This window comes from Symphalangus syndactylus, chromosome 7, assembly GCF_028878055.3.
Source record: "Symphalangus syndactylus isolate Jambi chromosome 7, NHGRI_mSymSyn1-v2.1_pri, whole genome shotgun sequence".
Lineage (NCBI taxonomy): Eukaryota > Metazoa > Chordata > Mammalia > Primates > Hylobatidae > Symphalangus > Symphalangus syndactylus.
In genome coordinates, this window is record NC_072429.2 from 6,428,752 (window position 1) to 6,443,499 (window position 14,748).

General features: G+C 41.8%; 1 protein-coding gene and 2 pseudogenes across 1 annotated transcript in view; 2 read left to right on the forward strand and 1 right to left on the reverse strand.

Moving 5' to 3' along the window:
- Nucleotides 1-14,748, forward strand: part of ZFP62 (ZFP62 zinc finger protein) — a 166,593-nt gene that overhangs the window by 54,113 nt on the left and 97,732 nt on the right. The window lies entirely within an intron of this gene.
- LOC129487005 (telomeric repeat-binding factor 2-interacting protein 1-like) lies at nucleotides 6,639-10,196 on the forward strand (annotated as a pseudogene).
- Nucleotides 8,848-9,594, reverse strand: LOC129485882 (transmembrane protein 69-like; annotated as a pseudogene).

Below are 14,748 nucleotides of genomic sequence, written 5' to 3' on the forward strand. Positions count from 1 at the left end.
AAAAAGCCCAGGACTAATGTTTTTACCCTGCCTAATACAGCTTTTTCAAAAATTCTTAACCACTAGAATCATGGCTATTTCACAAACAACTACTCAAAACATGTACAAATGGCATTGCTCCTTCAGTCAATCCAAAACCAAAGGTCTGTCTGCCACCCCCCAGCAGGAAGTAGCAAAACAAACAAACAAACAAAAAGACACATTGCCCCTCATCCTTTTATAACTGTAGGGTCTGGAATGACAGAGCAGGAGCACCATCATCTCAGTCAAACATCGCCACTTTAAGTTCCAGCCCCTTTTCTAGCCTCCTGCATTTCAAGGAAATCACTTCTCTTCTAACTACAAGCAGCCAGAAGGAGCAGACAGTAAAACATAGATAAGACACCTTGGGCACAGAGGGAGGGGGGAAAGTCTCTTGGGTAACAGCCAAACTTCACCCTCATACAATGGGCCCCAGTGAAACAGTGGGACTTAGTAAGCACATTCCTTTCCCTTTACGTGCATCAAGATAGGGAAACTAAAAGTAGACTTGGGGCATACCTGCAGCTTCAGGAAAATGGATGGAAACAGACACAAACTCTCCCTCCCGGATAAGCAAGACAAAGAAACACAAAAAGCATTCCAACCCTATAATGAGCTGTCCCACATCAAACCCTTAAAAACTCTTAGTCTGTAAGAAAAAACGCCTCTAACCTAACTTGGCCAGAAGCCCCTCTCAAGTGTATTCTCCAAAATAAACCTGTCTTTAATTGTTAAGCTGCTTCTGGTGTTTCTTTTCTCTTTCTTTCTTACACTAGTAAGCTGAGCTTATAGGCTAAAAAGCTATAAGTAGGGAATGATTTTTAAAGCTCAGTGTTATTATGGGTAGTAGTCTTAAAGAATAGAGCAATAGCATATATTTGAAAACAGCAAAATGAATTCTCAGCGTGCAATAGAAGTTCCATGCAAGAGAGAGTCAGGAGGAAACACAAGGAAGATGGAGGGGCACTCATAGAAGGTCTCAGTGCTGAGTTTTCACATTCAGCCTTATCTTTTTTATTATGTGTATTTAAGATACACAAGATAATGTTTTGATACATGTTCATAGAGAAATGATTACTACAGTCAAGCAAATTAACATCTATTATTTTGTGGGTGTGTGGTTAAGAGCCCCTAAAATCTATCCTCTTAGAGAATTTGCAGTATACACTACAATGTCATTTACTATCGCCCTCATGTTGTACTTCAGATCTCTGGATGTATGCATCTGTATTGCTGAGACTTTGTATCCTTTAATATACATCTCCCCAATTCCTGCCACAGGTGTGTTCAGAGTTACAGTGTTTCAGGATCAGGTCAGGGCCTGCCTGTCTATGATGGCTCAGCTTGTGCCTGGATTCAGGGAACACTTAGAGAGACCTTGGATCCAGGGCCTGGAGTGTACACCAGCTTGGTATGGTGATGGCTCCGGTCTCTGAAGCGTGGGCATCCATGGAGCAGCTGAGGCTTGGGGGTTATGGCATGCATGAGGTTGAGAGAGGAAGCAGGTGATTTCCCAAAGTGGCTCAACAGCAGCTGCTTCTTGGGTGAGGGAGGATTGTGAAGCTGTGCCTTCCTCTATGGGGTTCCCCCAACAGAAATGTCTGTTTCTCAACTCAGTGACAAAACATGCCAGTGTCTTGTGTGAAGACACCCCACCTGGGGACCATGGTGGTTCCGCCATGTGGCTGATATCCATAGCTTTCACCTTTCTTCTTTGACCCTAGCCATCTCCTGGAGTCTCAGATATGCCAGGCGCATCAGTGTGCCTTCCTGTGGATAGCCTCCTTTTTTATTGTGCTTTGTTGTTGTTGTTGTTGTTTTTGCTCCACTGTGTTGCCTCACATTCTTTAATGTGCCTTTGAGCCCTCTTAGAGATGTTTTCATTTGTGGATAGCTATTTATTTTCTTTGGTGGGGGATAAAGGCTAGTATCTCCAATTTTGCCATCTTGATGATACTCCCCACCACAATTTGTTTGTTTCCCTATCTTGGCTATTGTAAACCATGCTTCAATGAACATGGAAGCACATATATGTTTACAAGGTGGTGATTTCACTTCTTTGAGTATGTACCCAGAAGAGGGATTGCTGGGTCATACATTAGTTCTATTTTTTAAAATTTCTAGAGGAAACTCCACACTGTTTTCCAATATGACTGCACCAATCTGCATTTCCAATGGTGTCAGTGGGTTTTCTTTACTATACACCCACACCAACACCCGTTATATCTTGTCTCTTTGATAATGGCTATCCTAACAATTGTGAGATGGTATCTCGTGGTTTCGATTGTCATTTCCCTGATGATTAGTGATGCTGGACATTTTTATATTCCTGTTGGCCATTTGTATGTCTTCTTTTTAGATGTGTCTATTCAGGACCTTTGCCCATTTTAAAAACTGGATTATTTGTTTTATTGCTATTGAGTTGTTAGTTCCTTATGTATCTTGAGTACTGAAGTCTTATAAGATATATGGCCTGCAAATATTTTCTCCCAGTTGATTGGCTGCCTGTTCATGCTGTCGATTGTTTCCTTTGGCACGTGGAAGCTTTTTAGTTTGATGTAATGCCCCTTATTTATTTTGGCTTTTATTGCTTGTGCTTTTGGTGAATTATTTTTTAAAAAATCCTTTTCAGACTAATGTCAAGAAGTTTTCCTGTATTTTTTTTAGAATTTAAATGTTTTGAGGTATTATTTTTTAAGCTTTTAGTCCATTTTGAGTTTATTTTTGTGTATGGTGTAAGATACGGGTCAAATTTCTTTTGCGGGCAGATATCCAGTTTTACCCACATCAGTTATTGAAGAGACTATCAATTTCCCGTTTTGTCTTCCTGGTGAACTTATTGACAATTAATTGGCCATATGTGCTTGGGTTTATTTATGAGTTCCTTATTTTGTTCCATTGGTCTATGTGTTGGCTTTTATGCCAGGAGCATTCTGTTTGATTTCTATAGCTTTGCAATAAATTTTGAAGTCAGGAAGTATGATGCTGCAACCTTATTTTTCTGTCTCAATATTATTTTGATATTTAAAACTTTTTGTGGGTTTATACAAATTTTAGTATTTTTTGTTTCTGTGGAAAATGCCATTAAAATTTCTATATAGTGTTAAATCTATTGATCATGTAGAATATATAGAAATTTTAACAGTATTAATTTTTCCAAACCAAAACACAGGATATCTTTCTATTTATTTATTTACTTATTTATTGAGAGAAGGTCTCACTCTGTCTCCCGCGCTGGAGTGCAGTGGTGTGATCGTAGCTCACGGAACCCTCAAATTCCTGGGCTCAAGTGATCCTCCCTCCTCAGCCTCCCCAGTAGCTGGAACTACAGGCATGTGCTGCAATGCCTGACTAATATTTTAGGATTTTTTTTTTGTTTTTGTAGAGATGGGGTCTTCTTTCTGTTTATTAATATCCTCTTTAATTTCTTTCATCAATGTTTTATAGTTTTCAGTATACAGATCTTTTACCTGAACCAGGCATGGTGATTCAAACCTGTAATCCCAACAATTTGGGGGGCCACTAGAGGCCAGAAGTTTGAGACCAGTCTGGGCAACATAGCAAGACCCCATCTCTAAAAAAAAATTTTTCTTTGAAAAGGTGGTACAGACCTTTTATTTCCCTTGTTAGATTTATTCCTAAGTATGTTCTGTTTTGTAGCTTTTGTAAATGGTATTGTTTTCTTGACTTCCTTTTTAGATATTTCTTTGTTAGTGTACAGAACCAGCTGATTTTTATGTTGATTTCATGTCTTGTAACTTTACTGAATTTATTTTTTATTGCTAATAAGTTTTTTTGGTGGAATATTCACAGTTTTCTAAGTAAAGGATCATATTATATGCAAATAGAGACACTTTTACTTCTTCCTTTCTGATTAGTATGGCTTTTCTTTCTTTTTCTTGTCTGATTACTCTTGCTAGTACTTTCAGTACTGTGTTAAATAGAAGTGGCAAGAGGGAACATCCTCTTCTTTTACCAGATCTTAGCAGAAGCTTCAGTTTCCCTCATTGATAATGATATGCATTGTGGACTTGTCACAAATGGCCTTTATTATGTTGAGGAAATTTCCTGCCATCTTTATTTGTTTGGGCTGCAATAGCAAAATCTCTTAAAATAAGAAATTATAAACACGAAAAATGTATTGCTCACAGTTCTGGAGGCTGACAAGTCCAAGGTCAAGGCACCAGCTGATTCGGTGTCTGGTGCGAGCTTCTTCTCTGTTTCAAGATGGCATCTTCTTATTTTTACGTGGTAGAAGGATGAACGACTCTTTTAGGCCTCTTTTATAAAGGCACTAATCCCATTTTTGAGGGAGAAACCCTTCTGACTTAATCATCTCCTAAAGCCCACACCTCTTAATACGATTGCTTTGGGGTTTAGGTTTCAACATATAAAGTTTAGAGACACAAACATTCATACCACAGCATCTTCTATATCTATTTTCCTTGGATTTTTTTAACCACGAAAGGATATTAAACTTCATCAAATGTGCTTATTGCATCTATAGAAATGATTATGTGGTTTTAATCTTCCATTCTCTTAATATGGTTTATCATATTGATTGTTTTACATGTATTAAACCAACCTTGTATCCCAATGATAAATCTCACTTGGTCATGGTGTATAAACTTTTTGATGTGTTGTTGGATTTGGTTTGCTAGCAATTTATCAAAGATGTTTTGCATGTATGTTAATCAGAGATATTGGTCTGTAGTTTTCTTTACTTGTGGTGTCTTTGGTTTTGGTATTAGAGTGCTGCTGGACTCATAAAGAGGTTAGAGTGTTTCCTCTATTTCTATTTTTTGGAAAAGTTTAAGAAGGATTGGTGTTATTTCCTCTTTGAATGTTTAGTAGAATTCAATTGTGAAGCCAGTTGGTCCTGGATTTTTCTTTGCTTGGAGGCATTGTATTACTACTTTAATCTGTTTGTAATTGGCATGTTCCAGCTTTCCATTTCTTCTTGGTTCAGCCTTAGTAGGTTGTATGTTTCTAGGAATTTACCCATTTCCTCTATGTTATCCAATTTGTTGGCATGTAATTGTTCATAATAGTCTCTTATGATCCCTTTTATTTCTGAGGGATCTGTTTTAATGTCTCCCCTTTAATTCTGCTTTTGTTTCTTTACTTTTTTTCTTAGTATAGCTAAGAGTTTGCCAATTTTATTCTTTTCTAAAAGGCAATTTTTATTTTTGGTATTTTTCTATAGTTTTTCTATTTTCCGTTTGACTTGTTTCTATTCTTTTTTTTTTTTTTTTGAGATGGAGTCTCGCTCTGTCACCCAGGCTGGAGTGCAGTGGCGCAATCTCGGCTCACTGCAAGCTCCGCCTCCCGGGTTCACGCCATTCTCCTGCCTCAGCCTCTCCGAGTAGCTGGGACTACAGGCGCCTGCCACCACGCCTGGCTAATTTTTTGTATTTGTAGTAGAGACGGGGTTTCACCGTGGTCTCGATCTCCTGACCTTGTGATCCGCCCGCCTCGGCCTCCCAAAGTGCTGGGATTACAAGCGTGAGCCACCGCGCCCGGCTTGACTTGTTTCTATTCTAATCCCGATTATTTTCTTCCTTTTGCCAGCTTTGGCTTAGCTGCTTCTTCTTTTTCTAGTTCCTTGATGTGTACAGTTACGCTGTTTATTTGATATCTTTCCACTTCTTAAATTTAGGCATTTATCACTACAAACTTTCTTCATATTACTGCTTTTATTGAATCCCATAACTTTTAGTATGTTTTTTCAGTTTTATTCAGTTCAAGATGTATTTAAAATTCTTTTTGATCCAGTAGTTTTTAAGATGTTAGTTTCCATGTATTTGTGAACTGTCTCCCTTTCTTGTTGTTATTGATTTCTAGTTCCACTTCATTGTGGTCAGAAAAGATACTTCATATAATTTTGTTAAATTTGTTAAAACTTGTTTTGTGGCTTAACATGTGATGTATTTTGGAGAATGTTCCTTGTAAGCTTAAAAAGAATGTGTATTCTTCTGCTGTTGGGTGAAAAGTTCTGTACATGTCTGTTAAGTCCATTTGGCTAACGATGTCGTTGAAGTTCACTATTTCTTGATTTTCTGCCTGGATATTCAATTTAATATTGAAAGTGGAGTGTTAAAAGTTTCCTATTATTGTTCTACTGCTGTCAATTTCTCCTTTCTTCTCTCTCAATATTAACTTTAGGTGCTATAAAGTTGGATGCATATACGTTTACAATTATTCTATCTTCCTGTTTAATTCACCCTTTTATCATTACGTAATAACCTTCTTTGTCTCTAGGGACAACTTTTGACTTAAAGTTTACTTTGTCTGATATATGTATAGCTACTCCTGTTTTCTTTTCATTACCATTTGCATGGTAACATATTCCTCCTATCTAACAAAAGTTTTGTACTCCTTGGCAAGCATCTCCCTATTGCATCCCCTGCCCCCAGCCTCTGGTAATCACCATTCTACTCTGCTTCTGAGTTAAGCTTTTTTGCATTCCACATATAATTAAGAGCATGCAGTATTTGTCTTTCTGTGTCTGGCTTATTCGTTTAGCATGATGTTCTCCAGATTCATCCATGTTGTCACAAATAAGAGGAATATTTTCTTTTTAAAAATTAGTAGTGGCTCAGTCAGTCGCTGTCTGCATGCCAGGCACTCAGGAGGGGGTGCCTCCTCTGGTGCCCGGCGTCAAACCCAACGGGCCCAATCATTCCTCGACTGTGTTTGCCAGGGAGGACGGCAACTCTAAGTCCTTATACCTGCTGCCCAGCCCAACCAAGCAGCTGCTGCACCGCCGGGTGCGGGAGCCCAGGCCACACCGCTGACCCAGCCCCGGGACGCCTCTGGCGGCTTTGTTGTCTGCGCAGTCCGTCCTGGACGCGTGGAACGCTGCAGCGGCTGGGGCGGCGGCCTATGGGCTGGGCCCCGCCTACGCGGCCCACTGGAGCACAGAGGCGTTGAGGGGCCCTGGCAGAGTGCGCCGCCGAGCCCAGGCCGAAGCTGCTGTTGGGGCCACCGTCAGGGATGTGGGTGACGTGGCTTTTCGGGCCTACGTGAAGGAAAATGTCGGCTCCCCCCTTTCGGTCGCAGGCAAAGCCTGTGGGAAGCGATGGAGGAAAACCAGCTCGTGGAAGAAAGGCTCCTCAGAACCTACCCGGCCAGGGGCAGGAGATGCCCCAGGATCCCCCGCTCCCAGACGCTCAAGCAGAAGGTGGAGCAGGACCCGGAGCCTGAGGGTTGCCGGGAACCACGGAGTAAGAGAATTCCAGCTTTGCCTGAAGAACGTGTGAAGGAAGAAACCCAGGAACATGAAGAAGCCGTCAAAAACATGCCTGCGGAAGCCACCAGGGAGTTTGAGGAGGCTGAGGGATGAGAGCCCTGATTTTTTTTTAAATCTTTTTTTATTTTATATTTTTCAAGATAGTTAAGGCATTGAAATGTGTAAACGGGTGACTATATAATTCATAACATGACTCAGTGAAAATAGTATGAGACTGAGAGGTGACAACGTGCTGGTGACCCTTGCTGGCTCTCAGCACCGCCTTGGCCTCGGCTTCCATTGTGGCCATGCTTGAGGAGCCCTTCAGCCCGCCACTGCACTGTGGGAGCCCGTCTGGGCGGGCCGAGGCTGGAGCTGGATCCCTCTGCTTGCCGGGAGGTGTGGAGGAAGAAGCGCGGGCAGGAACCGGGGCTGTGGCGGCGCTCGCGGGACCCAGGCCAACAGCTGCAGAGGGTGCGCGGGGTCCCCCAGCGCTGCCAGCCCACCCACGCCGCGCTCGAATTCTTGCCAGGCCTCAGTTGCCTCTGGCGGGGCAGGGCTCGGGACCTGCAGCCCGCCATGCCAGTGTCCCGCCCCACCCCCCACCTGCATGGTGAGCTCCCGTGGGCCTGACCCTCCCCGACTGCAGCACCCCATCCCATCAACCGCCCAAGGGCTGAGGGGTGCAGGCGCGCTGCGCAGAACTGGCGGGCAGCTCCACCTGTGGCCCCTGCGCGGGATCCGCTAGGCAAGCCAGCTGGGCTCCTGAGTCGGGTGGGGACTTGGAGAACTTTTATGTCTAGCAGGCGGAGTGTGTATGCACCAGTCAGCACTCTGTGGCTAGCTGTGGGTTTGCGGATGCACCAGTCAGCATTCTATCTAGCTAATCTGGTGGGGACTTAGAGAACTTTTATGTCTAGCTAGAGGATTGTAAATGCACAAATCAGCACTCTGTGTCTAGCTCGGGGATTGTAAATGCACCAATCAGCACCCTGTCAAAACGGACCAATCAGCTCTCTGTAAAATGGACCAATCAGCAGGATGTGGGTGGGGTCAGATAAGGGAATAAATGCAGGCTGCTAGAGCCAGCAACGGCAACCAGTTCGGGTCACTTTCCACACTGTGGTAGCTTTGTTCTTTTGCTGTTTGCAATAAATTATGTTGCTGCCCAGTCTTTGGGTCTGCACTGCGTTTGTGAGCTGTAACACTCACCTCTAAGGTCTGCAGCTTCACTCCTGAAGCCAGAGAGACCACGAACCCACCAGAAGGAAGAAACTCCAAACACATCCGAACATCAGAAGGAACAAACTCCAGACACACCATCTTTAAGAACTGTTAAGACTCACTGAGAGGGTCTGTGGCTTCATTCTTGAAGTCAGTGAGACCAAGAACCCACCAATTCTGGACACAAGATGAAAATGACTTGTCAGGGATTTTCGAGCTCCTGCTTAAGTAATTACTATGAAATAACAACTAATGGAAATGAAGAATAATGTGTGAAGAATAAATTACCATTGGTGTGGGGGAAGGGACAGCCAAACAGGAGAAGTAGAAAAAGGTGTAGCCAGCGTACCAGTGTTATCTACAGTGTAGTTTTATAGCTTTTCTACTTGACCAGGTCTCTTTGGTCCTTTCTCTGGGTAAATTTTTTTAACACTAAAGCGATTATACATGAAAAAGTGGCTAATAAAGTGACTACTCTCCTCAGGGCTTTGAACCAGTTGGGATAATGTGGCAAGAGAAGAAGTTCAATGTGTAATGCTATCCCCATTACCTATTATTACTGTGGCCATGGCTTTGCTGAGTCTTTCAGAAATAAGACAAACCATGAAAACACAACAGGAACTGTACTATTAGCTAAATTAAGGAAGTCGGTTTTGGCTGGGGTGCCTTCTGATACGGCAAAACCCCATCTGACCACCACAAGGATAGGAAACTAGCTCCATCTGAGTAAAAGCTAATATGGGAATGTAAGTCTTTGTCATTAGCAGGACCACTGGTGGAGCAATGAAGGAGATTAGTCCTGCCAGAATTACCTATAATGCTGGCTTTGGGCTGTCAGGCAGGTACGTGATGGTGCTTGGTGGCGTGGCTGGAAGTACTGCTTACTCCTGCTTCTTTTTAAAGCTGCAGGGGGATGTATGATAGCATTGTGTGTTGCTCATATACACTGGAAATGATGAGAAAAGCCAAGGCCTTGGAAACAAAGGGGAAAAGTTCTGCTGGAGAGACATCTTGAGAGAACGTGTATCTGTTCCTCTGCTGGCTCCTAGTCCCACTACGAAAGACTACGTAAACATCTTAGAAGATGCTTGAGAAAACTTCGGGATGAAGTGAAACATACTGGGCCCTATTGAAAGTCTTGTTCAGGAGGATGCCAGGCAGTTCTGATTAATGTACTGTTACAGCTAAATGGAGGCATTGGATCAGAGGCATGGTTTTATTAGCATCTCGCAGAGAGATGGAAAACTGAGCTGCAAGAACTGTCCAGGACTGCTGGAAAGGCACTTCCTACAAGTGAATCAAGAGTCCTGATTTTGAAATACATATAACAATGTGTGATGATAATCTGCCCATGCCTGAGGAAGACAGAAACACAGCAGGAGCAGGAAGGTGAGAATGGGGAAGAGGAGGAGGGGGAGAGACAGAGGAGGAGGGGGACTTTCTCCACCAGGGATGGGAGCTTGCCATTAAGATCATTCGGCAGTTAATGGAAAAATTTAACTTGGATCTACCAACAGTTACACAGGCCTTCTCAAAAAATAATGGTGAGTTGGAGGCTACTTGCTCCTTAGCGTCTGGTCAGAGAGCTGATAGATACCCCATTTGGTCCCAACAAGATGACATAGATCTGCAAAAAGATGATGAGGATACCAGAGATGCATTGGTCAAAAAACTTAGTGCTCAGAATGTAGCTTGGAGGATTGAGTTTTAAAAGAAATAATTGGCAAGATAAAGAGAAAAAGAAGTCGTGGCAGATGAAGTGGTTAAAAAAAATTGTGACCATTGAACTTTAGAGAGTTCTTGCGTTAGAACTGGCAATTACCTTCTGACCAATGCTGCCATTGCTGTAAGAGTCCTAGATTTTGTAGCCAAGCAGAGTTGTATAGCAGGGATAAAAAGAAAAGAAACTGGATATACTTAGAGCTCTCCTTGGCAAGGGTCAATGTGTTTATGAAAGGAAAATCTAAACCAGAGAGGAGTTGGTCCTCAGTAGTAATCCTTTGCTGGAATGAACACTTGCTATATTAGTGACAGAGTCAAAGGAAATTTAGGAGGTGTAGGCCATTTCAGGCAGCATAAGTGATCTCCTTTCCTTTGGCAGAAGCTTCTTAAAATTGTGACAGATTCCATATCAAGAATCTGGAAATACGGGAAGATTTCATTACGAGGCCTTGAACGCGGATTATCTCCAAACCCAGTGAGCTCCGATTTCTAGACTGCTTTGAAAAATCCCATATTCATTTTGCTTAGTATTTGGGGACACTCCTCCTTGGCTGTTCTTTTCTTTGAGCCCTTCTCAGTCATGTCTGTAGGATGTCTTTCTTCACCTACGACTCAGTTTTGTTTAAAACACACACACAACCCTAGAGAATCTCAAGAATAATCTTACTCCATTAATAATAATGTGTTTTTATTTATTGAGCATAGTTTCTTCTAAGCATTGTGTTAGATTTAAAAATTAGTGCATTGACTCCACTTCGTTTTTTTGGTTTTTGGTTTTTCGTTTTTTTTTTTTTTTATTTTGTAATGGAGTTTTGCTCTTGTCGCCCAGGCTGGAGTGCAGTGGCATGATGTTGGCTCACTGCAACCTCCGCCTCCCAGTTTGAAGTGATCCTCCTGCCTCAGCTTCCCAAGTACCTGGGATTACAGGTGCACACCACCACGCCCAGTTAATTTTTGTCTTTTTAGTACAGACAGGGTTTCACCGTGTTGGCCAGGCTGGTCTTGACCTCCTGACCTCAGGTAATCCCCCCCCTCGGCCTCCCAAAGTGCTGGGATTACAGGTGTGAGCCACCACGCCCAGCCTGACTCTACTTTGTTTTGCTGTTTACTGAAAATGAATATAACTTTGTATTTGAAAAAAATTGAACAGTATTCCATTGTGTTTATATACCACATTTTCTTCCTCCATTCATCCACTGATGGATGCATAGGTTGACTCTGTATCTTAGTTCTTGTTAATAATTCTGCAGTGAACGTGGGACAGCACGTACCTCTTTAGCACATTGATTTCAATCTTTTGATATTTACCCAGTAGGGGGATTGCTAGATAATACGGTATTTCTATTTTTAGTCTTTGAGGAACTTCCATACGGGTTTAGATAATGGCTATACTAATTTACATTCCCACCATTAGTGTACAGCATTCATAGTTTTGTCAACACTTGTTAGTTTTTGTCTTTTTGATGATAGCCATTCTATTAGCTATGAGGTAATATCTTCTTGTGGTTTTGATTTTTATTTCTCTGATGATTAGTGATGTTGAATATTTTTAAATGAAACTATTGGTCATTTATATGTTTTTTAAGAAATGTCTCCTGAGGCCGGGCGCGGTGGCTCAAGCCTGTAATCCCAGCACTTTGGGAGGCCGAGGCGGGAGGATCACGAGGTCAGGAGATCGAGACCATCCTGGCTAACACGGTGAAACCCCGTCTCTACTAAAAATACAAAAAATTAGCCGGGCGTGTTGGCGGGCGCCTGTAGTCCCAGCTACTCGGGAGGCTGAGGCAGGAGAATGGTGTGAACCCAGGAGGTGGAGGTTGCAGTGAGCCGAGATCGCGCCACTGCACTCCAGCTTTGGGGACAGAGAAAGACTCCGTCTCAAAAAAAAAAAAAAAAAAAGAAAAGAAATGTCTCCTCAGGTTGTTTGCCCATTTTACAACTGTGTTATTTTTCTAACTATTGAGTTTTTAAGTTCCTTATAAATTTTGGATATTATCCTCATCAGATATATGCTTTGCAAATATTACTCTTACTCTACTGGTTGTCTCTTCACTTTGTTAACTGTTTACTTCACTGTGAGAAGCATTTGTTTAATGCTATTCCATCTGTATTTTTGCTTTCATTGCCTGTGCCTTGGGGGTGATACTCAAAAAATAATTATTCACGTCTGCGTCGTGGAGCTTTTACCTTCTTTTTTTCTAGTACTTTTACAGGTTCAGGTCTTATATTTAAGTCTTTAGTCTATTTTGAGTTTATTTTTATACATGGTGTGAGGTTAAGTTTTTAAATTCTTTCTTCTGCATGTGGGTATCCAGGTTTTCCAAGACCATTCATTGAGGAGACTGTTCTTTCCCCATTGTGTGTTCTATACATCTTGATTAATCATCAATTGTTTATAAATTCATGGATGTTCACTGGACTCTATATCCTGCTTCTTTGGTTGACATGTCTGTTTTTATGCCAAAAACGTGATGTTTTGATTACTATAGCTTTGTAGTGTATATTTAAGTCAGGTAATGTGATGTCTCTAGCTTTGTTGGTTTTGGTCAAGATTGCTTTGGCTATTTGGGGTGTTTTGTGTTTCTGTGTAAATTTTAAGATTTTTTTCTAATTATGTGAAAAGTATTATTAAAATTTTATCAGGGATTCTATTGAATCTGTAGATTGTTCAAGGATAGTATGGACATTTTAATATTACATCTTCTGATTCATGAACATGGAATAACTTTCTGTTTCTGTTTTTACCAATTTCTTTATCAATGTCTTGTAGTTTTCTGCATATAGATCTTTCATTTTCTTAAATAAATTCACTCCTAAGTATTATTTTTTGTAGCTATTGTAAATGGGATTATTTATTAATTTCCTTTTTGGATAGTTAGTGTACAGGAACGCTATTGATTTTTACAATATGATTTTGTTTCCTACAACTTTGCTGAATTAGTTTATCAGTTATAACAGGTTTTGGTGGACTGTTTAGGTATTTCTATATACAATATCATGTTGTTAGCAAACAGACAGTTGCATTCCTTCCTTTCCAATTAAGATGCCCTTTATTTCGTATTCTTGCTTAATTCCTCTGGCTAGAAAATCTAGTACTATGTTGAAAAGAAGTGGAAAGAGTGGGTATTCTTGTCTTGTCCTTGATTATTGAGGAAAAGCTTTCAACTTTTCACCATTGAGTATGTTGTTAGATGTGGGCTTGTTATATACGGCCTTTATTGTGTTAAGGTACATTTCTTCCATACCTAATTTGTTGAAAGTTTTTATGGTGGAAAAAAGTGTTGAATTTTGTAAAGTGCATTTCCTGCATCCATTGAGATGATCGTATGGTGTTTATCCTTTGTTTTGTTAATGTGATGTGTCACATTTATTGATTTACATATGTTGAACCATTCTTGCATGCCTAGGATAAATCTCACTTGATTACAGTGAATGATCTTTTTAGTTTTGTTAAATTCAGGTTGCTAGTATTTTGTTGAGGAGTTTTGCATATTTGTTCTTCAGGAATAGTGGCCTGACCCTGTGTATCCAGTCCCAGGTTAGTCCCTGAAGCCCCAGGACCCAAGCCAGCCATCTCAAACATAGCCACTAGCTTAGCACAGATACATTTAGCCTGAAGACCAACACCAGTGGACACAGGCTCCAGGACAGCTACTGTGGCTTCAGTGACAAGGCCAGCACTGACAATCCTAGGCCCCAGGCCAGTTCCTGCAGATTCAGGCTTCATGCCATCCTCAGTACTAGGATGTTCTCAGGCTCTAGACCAGTCTCAGCTGCTCCATGACCCAGAGTCTGCTCCAGCAGACTCAAGGTGCAGGGACATTAGACTCCAGTGCCAGGAAGGATTCTATGAATTGAAGTTCTAAGTCCACTCCTGTAGACACCATGGATTCCAACTCCAAGGACATTTTACTGGTCTCAGTTGCCACATCAGCCCCAGAACAAGGCCAGTCCTTTTGGGCTCAGGTTCCAGGCCCATTCCAGTGGATCCAGGTGCCAGAGCCATCCTTGTGCCTATCCAGCCCCTGCAGACTCAGGCTCAAGGCCCACACCAGCACCAGGTCATCCCTGTGGATCTAGACCTTAGGCAGCCCCAGCAGATACAGGCTCACCCTCATAGACACAGCCTCTAGGACCATCCCCACAAACTCAATCAATAGGTCTACCTAAGGGGATCCAGGCTTCAGGCCAAACCCACAGACCTAAAAGTCAGTTATTCCCACCTGCTGACTCAGGCACCAGGCTGGACTGCCAAAGGACTCTTGCAGCAACACTGACCTCAGACCATCACAGAGAGCCTTGCTAAAATCTCTAGATGGGATGACTGGTGAAAATGTTTCCCAGACAAATCCAGTCTGCGAAGACTGGAATAATCTTTACTTTGTCAAATGTGCAGACATCAACGTAAAGCAGAAAGAAACAAGGAAAACTAAAGAGATATAATACCACTAAAGGAATACAATAAACTCCCAGTGCCAAACTCCAAAAAAATGAGGATATACAAACTGCCTGACAAAATATTTATAATAATATTTTTAAGGAAGCGCAGT